Source organism: Heloderma suspectum, chromosome Z (genome assembly GCF_057233095.1).
Source record: "Heloderma suspectum isolate Gila_16-S chromosome Z, 16-S_ref, whole genome shotgun sequence".
In the NCBI taxonomy this organism is placed as follows: domain Eukaryota; kingdom Metazoa; phylum Chordata; class Lepidosauria; order Squamata; family Helodermatidae; genus Heloderma; species Heloderma suspectum.
The window spans coordinates 9,626,863-9,640,551 of NC_139476.1; the positions used below are offsets into that span (position 1 = coordinate 9,626,863).

General features: G+C 46.7%; 1 protein-coding gene across 1 annotated transcript in view; it reads right to left on the reverse strand.

Annotated features, from left to right (window-relative positions):
- ARID3A (AT-rich interaction domain 3A) overlaps window positions 1-8,766 on the reverse strand; it is an 87,186-nt gene extending 78,420 nt beyond the window's left edge. Inside the window, exon 1 of the mRNA XM_084825800.1 lies at window positions 7,432-8,766. The gene's annotated coding sequence lies outside the window, so the exon portion shown is untranslated. The remainder of the gene's footprint in view (window positions 1-7,431) is intronic.
- Between the last annotated feature and the right edge of the window lie 4,923 nt (window positions 8,767-13,689).

Sequence of the window (13,689 nt, forward strand, 5' to 3'; positions counted from 1 at the left end):
TAACTACAGACAGGGAAGATTAAGTATTTCACATTTCTAAAGCGCCATCAAACTGAAATGGCTTGGAAGGAGAGGCCCTCCTTGGTGGTGGCCCCCCAATTATGGAATGATCTCCCCGATGAGGCCCGCTTGACGCTAACATTGTTATCTCTTCAGCGCCAGGTCAAGACTTTTCTCTTTTGCCAGGCATCTGGCAGCCTGTGATGAGTTTTAACTGATCCTGGATTTGTTTTATGGTTTGGCTGATTGCTCAAAGTTGTTTACAGATATAAGTTTTCTCTGTGTACACCGACTGTGTGTGTTTTTTAATGTTTTTAAATTTTGCATATGTACAGCAGATGAGATTAAGAAGCGGTGGAAAGAATACACAAAAGAACTATACAGGAAAGATCTTAATGTCCCTGATAGCCATGATACTGCGGTCACTAAACTTGAGCTGGACATCCTCGAGAGTGAAGTCAAGTGGGCCTTAGGAAGCATTACTAACAACAACGCTAGCGGAGATGACAGTATTCCAGCTGAGCTAGTTAAGATCCTAAAAGATTATGCTGTTAAAGTGCTGCACTCAATATGCCAACAAATTTGGAACACTCAACAGTGGCCACGAGACTGGAAAAGGTCAGTTTACATTCCAGTTCCAAAGGAGGGCAATGCCAAAGAGTGTTCAAACCACCGTACAATTGCGCTCATTTCACATGCCAGCAAGGTGATGCTCAAAATCCTACAAGCTAGGCTTCAGCAGTATGTGAACCGAGAACTACCGGAAGTACAAGCTGGGTTTCAAAGAGGCAGAGGAACTAGAGATCAAATCACCACATTCGCTGGATCATGGAGAAAGCAAGAGAATTCCAGAAAAACGTCTATTTCTGCTTCATTGACTACGCTAAAGCCTTTGATTGTGTGGATCACAACAAACTCTGGCAAATTCTTAAAGAGTTGGGAGTACCAGACCACCTTACCTGTCTCCTGAGAAACCTGTACGACAGTCAAGAAGCAACAGTAAGAACCAGACATGGAACAACCGATTGGTTCAAAATTGGGAAAGGAGTACGACAAGGCTGCATATTGTCGCCCTGCTTATTCAACTTATATGCAGAGTACATCATGAGAAACGCCGGGTTGGATGAATCACAGGTCGGAATTAAGATTGCCGGGAGAATTATCAACAACCTCAGATATGCAGACGATACCACCCTAATGGCAGAAAGCAAAGAGGATCTCAAGAGCCTCTTGTTGAGGGTGAAAGTGGAGAGTGCAAAAGCTGGTTTGAAACTCAACATTAAAAAAACTAAGATCATGGCATCTGGCCCCATCACTTCCTGGCATATAGAAAGGGAAGAAATGGAAGCAGTGACAGATTTTATTTTCTTGGGCTCCAAGATCACCGCAGACGGTGACTGTAGCCATGAAATTAAAAGACGCTTGCTCCTTGGGAGGAAAGCTATGGCACACCTACACAGCATAGTCAGAAGCAGAGACATCACCTTGCCGACAAAGGTCCATCTAATCAAAGCTATGGTTTTCCCAGTAGCAACGGATGGCTGTGAGAGCTGGATTATGATGAAGGCTGAGCGCCAAAGAATTGATGCTTTCTAACCGTGGTGCTGGAGAAGACTCTTACGACTCCCCTGGACTGCAAGAAGGTCAAATCAGTCCATCCTAAAGGAAATCAACCCTGAGTGCTCATTGGAAGGACAGATACTGAAGCTGAAGCTCCAATATTTTGGCCACCAAATGCAAAGAGAAAAGTCACTGATGCTGGGAAAGACTGAAGGCAAAAGGAGAAGGGGACGGCAGAGGATGAGATGGCTAGATAGCATTACCGATGCAATGAATATGAACTTGAGCACACTCCGGGAGAGAGCGGAGGACAGGAAGGCCTGGCGTGCTATAGTCCATGGGGTCACGAAGAGTCGGACACGACTGAACGACTGAACAACAACCTTTGTAAACCACCTAGAGAGCTTCAGCTATTCAGCGGTATAGAAATGTAAATAATAATAATAATAATAATCAACATTAATAGTTTTACACTCCCGTTGGTTTCATGCAGCTTTTTATGCCTTTTAAAAATTCATCATGTAGTTTTAATATCATTGTACTTTTTGATGGATTCTACATTATTGATGTGTATGCTGTCCTGGGGGAGAAAAAGCAATTTTTGAAGGGTGAGATATGTATGTTACAATTAAACAAATAAATAAGTAGAAAAATATTAAAGCATGTGGTGGCAGGTATTCTGACAGGGATGGGCAGAAAGTAGATCTCCAAATGCTTCAGACTTCAACTCCCAGCATTCTTGACCACCGGCTGTACTGGCAGGGGCTGTTAGGAGTTGAAATCCAAAGCAACTGGAGATCTACTCATGAACTAACACTACTGGATCCTGCAATTCTTGCAGGTATATGGCAGCTTTTATTTGTGATTAACTAACCTGGAACAGATCAAATGTATCGTCTGCTTTCCTATATCATTGATACCGCAACAACCTACAAACGATAAACACAATATTTACCACAAAAATGTAAGCACAGTGAAGGCTAGAACCATATACAAATGTTCCTGGGAGTATGTCTCATGAGTCTCAATAGAACTTCCTTCTGAGGAGATATAGATAGGCTTACACTGTTAAATATTTAAGGGTGCAATCCTACACAGGTCTAAACCCGCATAGGATTGCACTCTAAAATACCCAGGGCATCCCACCACCCCACCTCATGCACAGAAGACACAGCGCCCTGCCTCACTCACCTTGGCTGAAGCCCCTTATTCAGTTTAACATCCTAAAACAGGACAACGCACAGCCCATCTGACTCTGAGGCGGCCGCCGCCACCACAAAACCTGCGGGTTCAGTGGCAAACCACTCCAGAGGCTTAAGAGGGGCAAATTTAACTTGATATTTAACTCTGTCGTGGTTTTCTGCAAAGATTCAGCTGCAAACTGCCAATTTGTTTGCCAGCAGTGTGGCAGCAGGAGTGCAGCCCGCAGACGTGGAGGGGGGTGTTCAGGAGTGAAGTGGCCCCCAGACCCCTCCCACCCCTGCCCTAAAACAAGGGTTGGGCAGAAGGCAGATTAGGTTCTACTGGTAGCTCTCTGGGTGATTGGCAAGAATTGCAGATTCAGACAACTGCCACAAAATGACTCCCTTCCCCTGCCCTAAATTACATTGCTGAAGCGAAGAAAGCTTGGGATGAAAACCAGGAGTGGATTTCTGTGTGGAAGGACTGGGAGGCTCCATTCAGTTCGGGGAATCAAAACAAATTCTTGGGCTCACAATGGGCTCAGAGGCACTCTGCCTTTTAATTATAAGTGCAGGCCTTTTGTGCCTCGCTCTCCTTGGTGGATCCTGGGGTTCTAGTAAAAAATAACATGGAGCCAACGAACTTGAGATCTGCCTACCCCTGCCCTCGCACACATGAATGGATAATAATCTGGAGTCCACTGTAGCATGTGCAAAGTGCTTTCTTCTCCCCATTTCCCAGAATCAACAGGCAACTCATTTCTAGGGGGTTTTTTTTAGAAATTAAAGCCTGAGATAGTGTTTACCAACTTGGTGCCCTCCAGATGTGTTAGACTACAACTCTCAGCATGCTGGGAGTTGTAGTCCAGCACATCTGGAAGGCACTTGGTTGGGAAAGGCTGCTCCAGCTTCACGCCCTTTACCACATTTTCTCTTCTCTAAAGAGTGAGATGTTATCCAGAGTGGAAAATTTTCAGGGTATCCTAAAGGCTCTTTTTTCTCTGCCCCATTTCCACCTGCAGACGATCCCCCAGTCGCAGAAGAGGGCATTACAGGGTCAACTTAAGGGGCTAAGAAAGGCCGGTGGGCACACACACACATACACACACACACTGGGAAACAGCTGAGCTTGCACCTTAGGAGAGAACATCTCCTAAGCCCCTCTCTGTGCTAGAGACATTAATTCTCTAATGATCTTGTAGGCGGCAGAAACAGAGACAAAGACAGCGTACAGAAGTCTCTTTTTCGCTTCTGAGAAGAAACTTATCCTATCTGTGCTATTAGGGGCATGATCCAGAACGATGCAGGCGCGATACATTGCTTGACCTGGGATGCTTGACCCAGGATGCACTACATCTCAAAGCACACAGGCTTCCACGGGGGGGGGGGGGGGCTTCACAGACACAGAAGACTTCTTGCATTTCCCTCTGTTGTCCCCCACACAGCTGAAATTTAAGACTGTACACTCCTGGAGGACAGGATCCTCTCGTCCTTGCTGGTCATTCGGGACAGTGCAATGGATGGTAGAGAATTAACCAGCTTTTCAGAATGGGGCTTCCTCCTTCCCACAGAGACAGCTCACACCAGCTTTAGCATAGGAGGCACAGACTGAACCACACGCAGCAATCAATTTCCCCAGGGGCTGTAGCTCAGTGGTAGAGCCCTGGCTTTGCATTGTTGTTGTTCAGTCGTTCAGTCGTGTCCGACTCTTCGCGACCCCGTGGACCATAGCACGCCAGGCCTTCCTGTCCTGCGCTCTCTCCCGGAGCGTGCTCAAGTCCATATTCATTGCATCGGTGATGCTATCCAGCCATCTCACCCTCTGCCGTCCCCTTCTCCTTTTGCCTTTTCAATCCCTGGCAGCATCTCCAGGTAAGGCTGGAAAAAAACCCTGCCTGAAGCCCTGGAGAGCCGCTGCTGTCAGGCAGTGTCGACAATACCGGGCTAGATGGACCCAGGGTCCGACTCCATAGAAGGCAGTTTCCTATGTTCACCCACACACCACGTGTGCTAGATGCATACAGAACAATGGCGGGTCTTCTTGGCCATTTATACTCCTGATTTGAGTGGCCAATGTAATTTTAACATTTGGTAAGAAGAAGCCGCAACAGATGCATGGTGCCCAAGAATGAAGATTTACTTCCTGGGCGGTACAGAAATAAAGATAACACAGTCGTTAGGAAGTTCATACAAACACACCTTTGGGTGAACCTGATAAATGGGGTCAGGAAGGAGTTTGGTTCCCTGTCAGATCAGTTATAAAACCTTTTGGCTGAACGTACCTCCCAGCTTGTCTCACAGGCTTGAGTCATTTCAAGATCTCTGCTCTACAAACACTGTGGCGCAGTGTATTCCCACCATCTGCCTTCAGCTTAATTGGGGGTGGGATTAATCAGGGTGTGTGTGGGAAACACGTGTGCCCATCGTCAAATCTGCAGTCATGGTGACCCTGAGTGCTTTTTTATTTGTCTAAATATTGAAAGATCTCTGATAAAATTGTAATGGTTGACCAACCAAGATGCTCCGGTACAAAAATGACATCTGCACACGCACGCACGCATGTACCACAAGGCCATTTCAACATTCTGTCACACATGTGACCAATAAAAACAGAACCAAAAGGGAGGGCTATGCAGATAAGAGCAGGTTCGATTCTCAATGGCTGGGGTCACCTTTCTCCATCTAAGGGAATGGCTGAGACTCACTCTGAAGGGGAAAAGCAGATGTGCTGTGCCTGGACTAAGGTGGCTACGGTTGGTGCCAAAAAACACACCCTCCACCCCCAACAGAAGGCCTCAGGAACCACCAGCAAGGATGCAACATGTCCCTGAAAAGGCACACTGCACGGGCCTTTGCAATACAGATTTTGCAATATAGAACACACGCTCAGGACCATCACGATTCCAGCCTTTTGGATAGCTTTGTAGTTGATGTGGGGAGACCACAAACACCCTGAATTGTCTCTCAATGTGCAACCCCCCCCCAAGAGTTAAGTTTGAAAAATGCAGAGCGCAAAGGAAAATCCAAGCCCAACCTCTTGCTTCTTAGTTTCACCTAAATATTGACCTTAAGAGCAAACAATTCTTGTAAATATAAAGAATCAGCAAATCCCAGACAGCTGAACTGTGGGGGCAGTTCAGTGGGGGGAGAGGGGAAAACACACACGTGACAGTAATCTCTACCAAAACTGAAGGGTGCCATTTGATTGGGGGTGGGGAAGTTCCTCTCTTTCAACACAGTGATTCCCACAAAAAATAGGTGAAATAATTAAACTGGAATCCTGACATGCAAGCAGAGGGAATGTGCTACACCCCTGCATGGCTCACTGCTTCCAACTGTGCCTCTGCCTTGGGTGCAACCAGAAAAAATGAAGCATCGTAGAATTTTAGAGATGCAAGAGGTCTTGGAGGTCATCTAGTCCAGCCCCTCGCTCAATGGATGAGCACACCCAAGAACAGAGTAAAATTCACACAAAAACAAACCCTCTAAAGAATAAGCCAGAGGGGGGTGAAAGAGTAAAGTGGACATCCAATTTACTACTCCCCTGCACCTCACAGTCTCAGTTACTAGAAGTGTAGGAAATGTTGGTTTAGTTTGCCATTTTAAGTACACTTACTAGGAAGTAAAGCTCAGAGAACATAGTGAGCCTTCTGTTAACAGTATGTGATCTTTAAAAAGGAGGTATTTCTGATTAGGGTGGCTAGATCTGGAATTTAAAGAGGGTGGCCAGGAGATAATTTTTTTTAGAGAAGCTGGAGTGCAGGAAAAGAGTATTCCGTATGCGTCTTGCACTCTCTTAAAATAAACTGCCTTTGGAACAAGATCCACCAAAGCGGTTTTTTTTTTTTAAGAGAGTGCTCTTTCGGGCGTGTGAATCAACCTACGCTGCCTAGAACAATCCAGTGTGTGTGTTTTTCTCCAGGAATTGAAATAGCTCTACAAACACGAGGAGGAAAACGCAAGCCATGCAAATGTGTCTGTGTGGGGGGAGAGATTCAGATGGTTTTGCAGATTTTTTTTTTTTTTTTTTTGAAACGATCAACCACCGAACTGAGCCACGCACACTTCTTTTAAAAATAAAACCAGCAATTACTCCTCCGCAGACATTTGCAAAGTTCACTGAGGGACTTCACGGGGAAGGTGCCTCAAGCCTGCTAAGGAAGGTGAGTGGGGGAGGGAGGGGTCTAAAATAATTGCACCCACAAGAAAAAAAACTGAATGCATGAAGGTGGCTTAGCGAAGAGTCATCCCACCACCCCAAACTCCATCTCCAAACATTTTAAAATCTACATGTGATGCTTTAAAAAAAAAGTTACGTACAAGGCCAGTCTAAGGAAAAGAAAGGGGCGTGCGGGGGGGGCGGGGGTACAGCCAACGGAGTATCAACAGTAAAGTTCTTTCCAAGGTCTACTCGGAAGGAGACACACATCCAGCCACGTCTGACTTTCCTCAGAATTATATGCATGTCCTCCCTCCACCCCCAACCCCCCCATCTCTGGGGTGGGGGCGAAAGCCCCGCTCCTAAAAGGCCAAAGATGTTTTCTTGGCTCGACTTTCGAGGCGCATCCCGGCCAGGAGAGCCCCCCAGCCATTTCTGAGAGCCACTGGTTTGAAAAAGAGGAAAAAGAAAGCAAAGGCAGCCGCGCAAGCAAGTTAGGGAAAGAGGGGTGGGGGTTGCTTTGGGTTTTACCTTCCAGAGAGGGCGGTGGGGGGGCTCGCATTTCCTCTCTCTCTCTCTCTCTCTCCTGGCTTTATCTCCCCCACCCCCAACAGCTGATCCAGCAGGCTACAAAAGTAGCTTTTCCAAGAGCTCTGTGCTTTCCCCCCTGGAGCTCTCAGATAGATTGGTTTTCTTTTCCTTCCTTCCTTCCTTCCTCCCTCTTTCTCTTCCTTCCTTCCTTCCTTCCTTTTTTTTTTTTAATTGCGTTGCTTTAATGCAGCCTCCCTTATCCGGCTTGGATTGGTAATTTTCCCTTTGCAAGCAATTGCATGGTCGCCTCCTCCGTCTCCTCCTCCTCCCTCGGTGCCTAAGGCGCGCACAGAGCTGGAGAGACAAATCATCGGATGACAAAATAGCAATCAGATGCAAATTCCGATCCTGTGAATCAGGGCCCGGCCGTAGGAGAGGGTTGGGTCCCGCCCAAGGGAGCGTCGCGCAATTCTAGGCGGCTGGAAAAAACGTGCAGGAAGCCAGCCAGAGAGAGAGAGAGAGAGAGAGAGAGCGAGGGGAGGCGGGGGAGAGAAAAGAGAGAGAAAAGAGAGAGCGAGAGAAAAGAGGGAGCAAGAGAGAGCCAAAAAAAAGAGCGAGCGAGAGAGAGAGAGAGAGAGGAAGAAAGAAAGAAGAGAGAGAGCAAGAGAGAGCGAAAAAAGAGCAAGAGAGATGAGAGGAAAAGAGAGAGAGAGAAGAGAGGAAAGAGAGAGAGAAGAGAGAAAAGAGAGAGAAGAGAGAGAAAGGGAAAAGAGAGAGCAAGAGAGCGAAAAAAGAGCAAGAGAGATGAGAGGAAAGGAGAGAGAGAAGAGAGGAAAGAGAGAGAGAAGAAAGAGAGAGAGAGAAAGGGAAAAGAGAGAGCAAGAGAGAGCGAAAAAAGAGCAAGAGAGATGAGAGGAAAGGAGAGAGAGAGAAGAGAGGAAAGAGAGAGAGAGAAGAAAGAGAGAGAGAGAGAAAGGGAAAAGAGAGAGCAAGAGAGTGAAAAAAGAGCAAGAGAGATGAGAGGAAAAGAGAGAGAGAGAGAGAAGAGAAGAAAGAGAGAGAAGAGAGAGAGAGAGAAAGGGAAAAGAGAGAGCAAGAGAGCGAAAAAAGAGCAAGAGAGATGAGAGGAAAGGAGAGAGAGAGAGAAGAGAGGAAAGAGAAAGAGAAGAAAGAGAGAGAGAGAGAGAAAGGGAAAAGAGAGAGCAAGAGAGAGCGAAAAAAGAGCAAGAGAGATGAGAGGAAAGGAGAGAGAGAAGAGAGGAAAGAGAGAGAAGAAAGAGAGAGAGAGAAAGGGAAAAGAGAGAGCAAGAGAGAGCGAAAAAAGAGCAAGAGAGATGAGAGGAAAAGAGAGAGAGAGAGAGAGAGGAAGAGAGAGAGAAAGAAAGGGAAAAGAAAGAGGAGAGAGAGAAAAGAGTGAGACAGGAAGGGAGAGAGGAGAGAGAGAGAGAGAAATGCCATGCATCTTTACTCAGACATAAGCATGCCTCTGATTCCAGCAGTGCTTACTCGCAAGTTGATTTACTTACTTACAGCATTTTTAGCCCACTCTTCAACCAAAAAAGGCTCCCAAAGACTAAAAATGAGACACTCCCTGTCCTCAGGCTTACCACTTAAAAGACAGGACACAAAAGGAAACGGGGTGGGGAGGGAGGAGGAAAAAAGCGGAGCTCAGGCACCAGTTCAGAGTTCTCATAGGTGTTCTTAATGGCAGGGAAGAGCAAAGCAAGCTCCCTGCAGCTGTTCCTTTCCTGGCTGATGTGTGGGGCCAGGCTGATCTCCTCTTTGCTGTGATGCGCAGACGCCCAGTGGCTCTTGGTTCTCTACCTGATGGATGAGGCCTGAGTCTGCAGTCGCAGGGACAGTTTAATGGGACTTTCTCCCAAATAAGCATGAAAAGAGATAATCAGAGAGGGAGGATTGGGCTCTTTGCAATCGTTGTGATATTTCCCATGCATGCTACATTTAACATGCATGGGAAACATGGCAAATACATAGAGCCTGATCCTCTGGATATTTACTCAGAGGAGTCTCACTGATTTCAGTGGGGCTTATTGTCAAGTAAGGGACAGCAGGTTCTTTCTCTCTGCCTGCAATCTTGTGCGCACTTGCTTGGGAGGAAGCTCTACTGAGCTCAGCGGGGATTTACTTGTGAGTAAACTTGCTGAGCTGCAAGGCAGCAGTCCAACCTAGGCATGCTTATCGATGAGGGGTTGTATCCATGATTCTCTTAGGGCACAATCCTATGCAGGTTTAGACAGAAAAAAGTCCTACAACTCCCAGCATTCCCCAGCCAGCATAGTTGGCTGGGGAATGCTGGGAATAGTAGGACTTTTTTTTCTGTCTAGATCTGCATAGGGTTGCGCCCTAAATTAGCTAACAATGCAGTCCTATATATGTCTACTCAGAAGTAAGCCCCATTGTGTTCAATGGAGCCTAATCCCAGGTCTGTGGCATAGGACTGCAGCCGAAATCTCTTTTTTCTTTATCAAAATAAATCCAGCAGGACATCTTCAATAAAACAGCAAACAACTGGAATGAGAAATGCAAGATTGTCAAATACTTAAAAATCAGGGGCGGGTGGGGTGGGGTTGGAATTTAACTTCTGGGTTAACATGCACAGGAAAAGTAGCAATAATGTACACATGCACAGGTCTGATTCTTTCTGCATGTTTATTCAGAAGTTCTCCCCAGACTTCCAGGGATATGCAGTCTGAGCCTAGCCACATTTACTCACAAGTAAGTCTCATTATTTTCAATGAGCCTTCCTCCTCTGCCCCCAGGTAGGATTGCAGTTTGTGGCTGCAATCCTAAATACTAAGTAGTAAGTCCCATTGAGGCCAGTAGGACTTACCTCTGAGTAAACCTGCTTAGGATTGCCCTCTTACTCCTGAGGATTGCTAGCAAGTCCCATTGAGTTTAGAGCTGCCTCCTTATTACCCTGAGCATCTATATCATAGAATCATAGAATAGTAGGGTTGGAAGGGGCCTACAAGACCATCAAGTCCAACCCCTGCTCAGTGCAGGAATCCAAGTCAGAGCATCCCTGACAGGTGGCTGTCCAGCCTCGTCTTGAATGCCTCTGGTGTGGGAGAGCCCACCGCCTCCCTAGGGAATTGGTGCCATTGTCGTATTGCTCTAACAGTCGGAAAGCTTCTCCTAATGTTCAGCTGGAACCTGGCTTCCTGTCACTTGAGCCCATTATTCTGTGTCCTGCACTCTGGGATAATGGAGAAGAGATCCTGGCCTTCCTCTCTGGGACAATCTTTCAAGTACCTGAAGAGCGCTATCCTATCTCCCCTCAGTCTTCTCTTCTCAAGGCTAAACATGCCCAGTTCCTTCAGTCTCTCCTCACAGGGCTTTGTTTCCAGTCCCCTGATCATCTTTGTTGCCCTCCTCTGAACCCTCTCCAGCTTGTCTGCATCCTTCTTCAAGTGCGGCGCCCAGAACTGGACACAGTACTCCAGATGCGGCCTAACCAGTGCTGAGTAGAGGGGAACTAGTACTTCCCGGGATTTGGAAGCTATGCTTCTATTAATGCAGCCCAAAACAGCATTGGCCTTTTTTGCAGCCACATCACATTGTTGGCTCATATTTAGCTTGTGATCGACAACAATTCCAAGATCCTTCTCGCTTGTAGTGTTGTTGAGCCACGCATCCCCCATCTTGTAACTGTGCATTTGGCTTCTTTTTCCTAGGTGCAGAACTTGGCATTTATCCCCATTAAATTTCATTCTGTTGTTTTCTGCCCAGCGCTCCAGTCTATCAAGATCAAGAGCAGCCTTTCCCAACCTGGTGCCCCCAGCCTGATTCCCTGGCTATGAAGCTGATTGGTGGGAGATTCAGGGCAGATCAAAGGAATGTCTTCTTCACACAGCGCATCATTAAACCATGAAATTCGCTACCACCGGATGCAGTGATGTCCACCAATTTGGATGGCTTTAAAAGGTGTTGGACAAATTCCTGGAGGAGAAGGCTATCAATGGCTACTGGTCTTGTTGGCTATGTGCTACCTCCAGCACCAGAGGCAGGGAACATGGGTGGGAGGGTGCTGTTGCACTGATGCCCTTCTTGTGGGTTCCCAGTCAACAGCTGGTTGGCTGCTGCATGAGCAGAATGCTGGACTAGACAGACCCTGGCTCTGATCCAGCAGGGCTCTTCTTATGTTCTTAATGTCTCCTTCCACATGATCACCATCTATTCCCCTCAGAACAAGGTTGCCAGTTTCATATATCAGCCTCTGCTCCCCGTTCATCTATGGACATTAGCAGTCAATGATGTTTCTTGAAAAAGACCTTGCTTGGTTTCTGCAGATTCTAGCTGTTCTTAAAGACAGAAGAGCAGTCCAGGATTAGGGGCTTGGTCGCTGGCAGCCCAATATCTATAGATAGCAGGGATTGCCATCATGTCTGAGGCGATGTCATGGTGGATGGACTGGGATTATGCTCAAATTTTTAAGATTGCCAACTGTCTCCCACCACCACACGCACACACATTCATTCATTCATTCATTCATTCATTCATTCATTCATTCCAGGGCTCTTACTTCGTGGCAAAAGCAGTGGTGGAGGCGGAGAGACCCGTTAACTATGACATACTTGGCTCTTTGGAGACGCTCCCTAGCAGAACTCTTGGTAAAGTCAGTTCCGCTTCTCTGCTCTGCTCTTTCTTCTGGTGTATTTTGGTCTCTGTTTAAAGGAGCTGCATCTTTCCCCCCACCTTCCTCAACCCGGCGCCCTCCAGATGGGTTGGACTACAACACCCATCATCCCCAACCACCAGGTCTGGGGCTCATGGGAGTTATAGTCCAAAAGATCTGAAGGGCACCAGATGGGAGAGACAGATATAGAGAGATGATGAAAAAGGAACTTGCACCCAACAAGAAGTGACTGTAAACAGCAAAAAGAAAGAAATGCATGAATGTATCCGTCCCTGTCTGAATAGCAGCAGACCTTATCGTATCCATCTATCTAGGAATTTTGACCACCCTGTACTGTGTCCTTTTTCTTTTTCCTTGTAATAGTAACGTAACATATATACATATATACATATATAGATTGTACCACAATGGCGAATCATTAAGAAAATATAGAAATGTGCCTGGGACAAAAACAAGTAGAAATTCCAAAGGACTCCCTTAGTTGTTGTTGTTGTTGTTCAGTCGTTCAGTCGTGTCCGACTCTTCGTGACCCCATGGACCATAGCACGCCAGGCCTTCCTGTCCTGCGCTCTCTCCTGTCCCAAACAGGAGGCCCTAAGAGACCTGGCAGTAGCAATCATTTAAGGACGTTGTGGAAATCTCCTGGGAGCTGTGGGTACCCATCCATGGAGGAAATTCCCCTTGCTTCTCTTGTCTGAGTCACTGTTCTTCATTTGCTTCCTTCTCAATCAGCCTTTGCTGGGGGAAGGTGGGATGTTCTGCCCTATCTCTGCATCTGGCTGGGATGAGGTGATGGGCTTGTGAAATCATTTCTGAGGCAGAGATGCAGCAAAATCCCCCAACTCTCAGGAGGGTCTGCCTCTTCTGTCCCTGCACAAGTTGCCAAGCTAGGCTTAGCTCCCTACCAGGAGTCTTCACGGGGCAGTGGGTGCAACATTTGCACATGTCTGTATAAGCAGGGATGTGGAACCATGGCACCAACATTGTGACCTTTTCGGCACCAGGTTTAGGCCTCTCTCTTTTCCCAGGCATTTGGCAGCACATGATGAGTTTTAATCGGTCCTGGATGGGTCTTTGTAGTCACAACTGACTGTTCAAAGTTGTTTTTAGTTATAGGCTGTTTGTGTACATTGTCTCTGTGCTTTTATGTAAATGGCGTTTAAGCATTGCATATTGTATTTTAATGCTTTAACTTCAGTAAACTGCCCAGAGAACTTCAGCTACTTCAGGTATAGAAATATAGAAATATATAACTTCAGGTATAGAAATGTAATTAATAATAGGAGGAGGAGGAAGAGGAAGAGGAAGCAGCAGCAGCAGCAGCAGCAGCTGGATCATTCCAGATCTCAGTACAGCGGATCTGCAGAATTATGTACCCTTGGTGTTGCTTCTCTGAATGAGTCACTGTTCTAGAGCCATCACCCATGCCAGAGCTGATTCTAAGCAGCGAACACACTTCAAATCCATGAGCATCCCCTGTCTCCCAGAACATTTTCTCACCAAAACAGAGAGACCAGGAAAGAGAGAGAGAGCTTCCTTTTACTCTCCCAGTGCTTGCAAGGCACTGCCACCTTCTTTCCTTCCTCCCCATCATTTCTCTC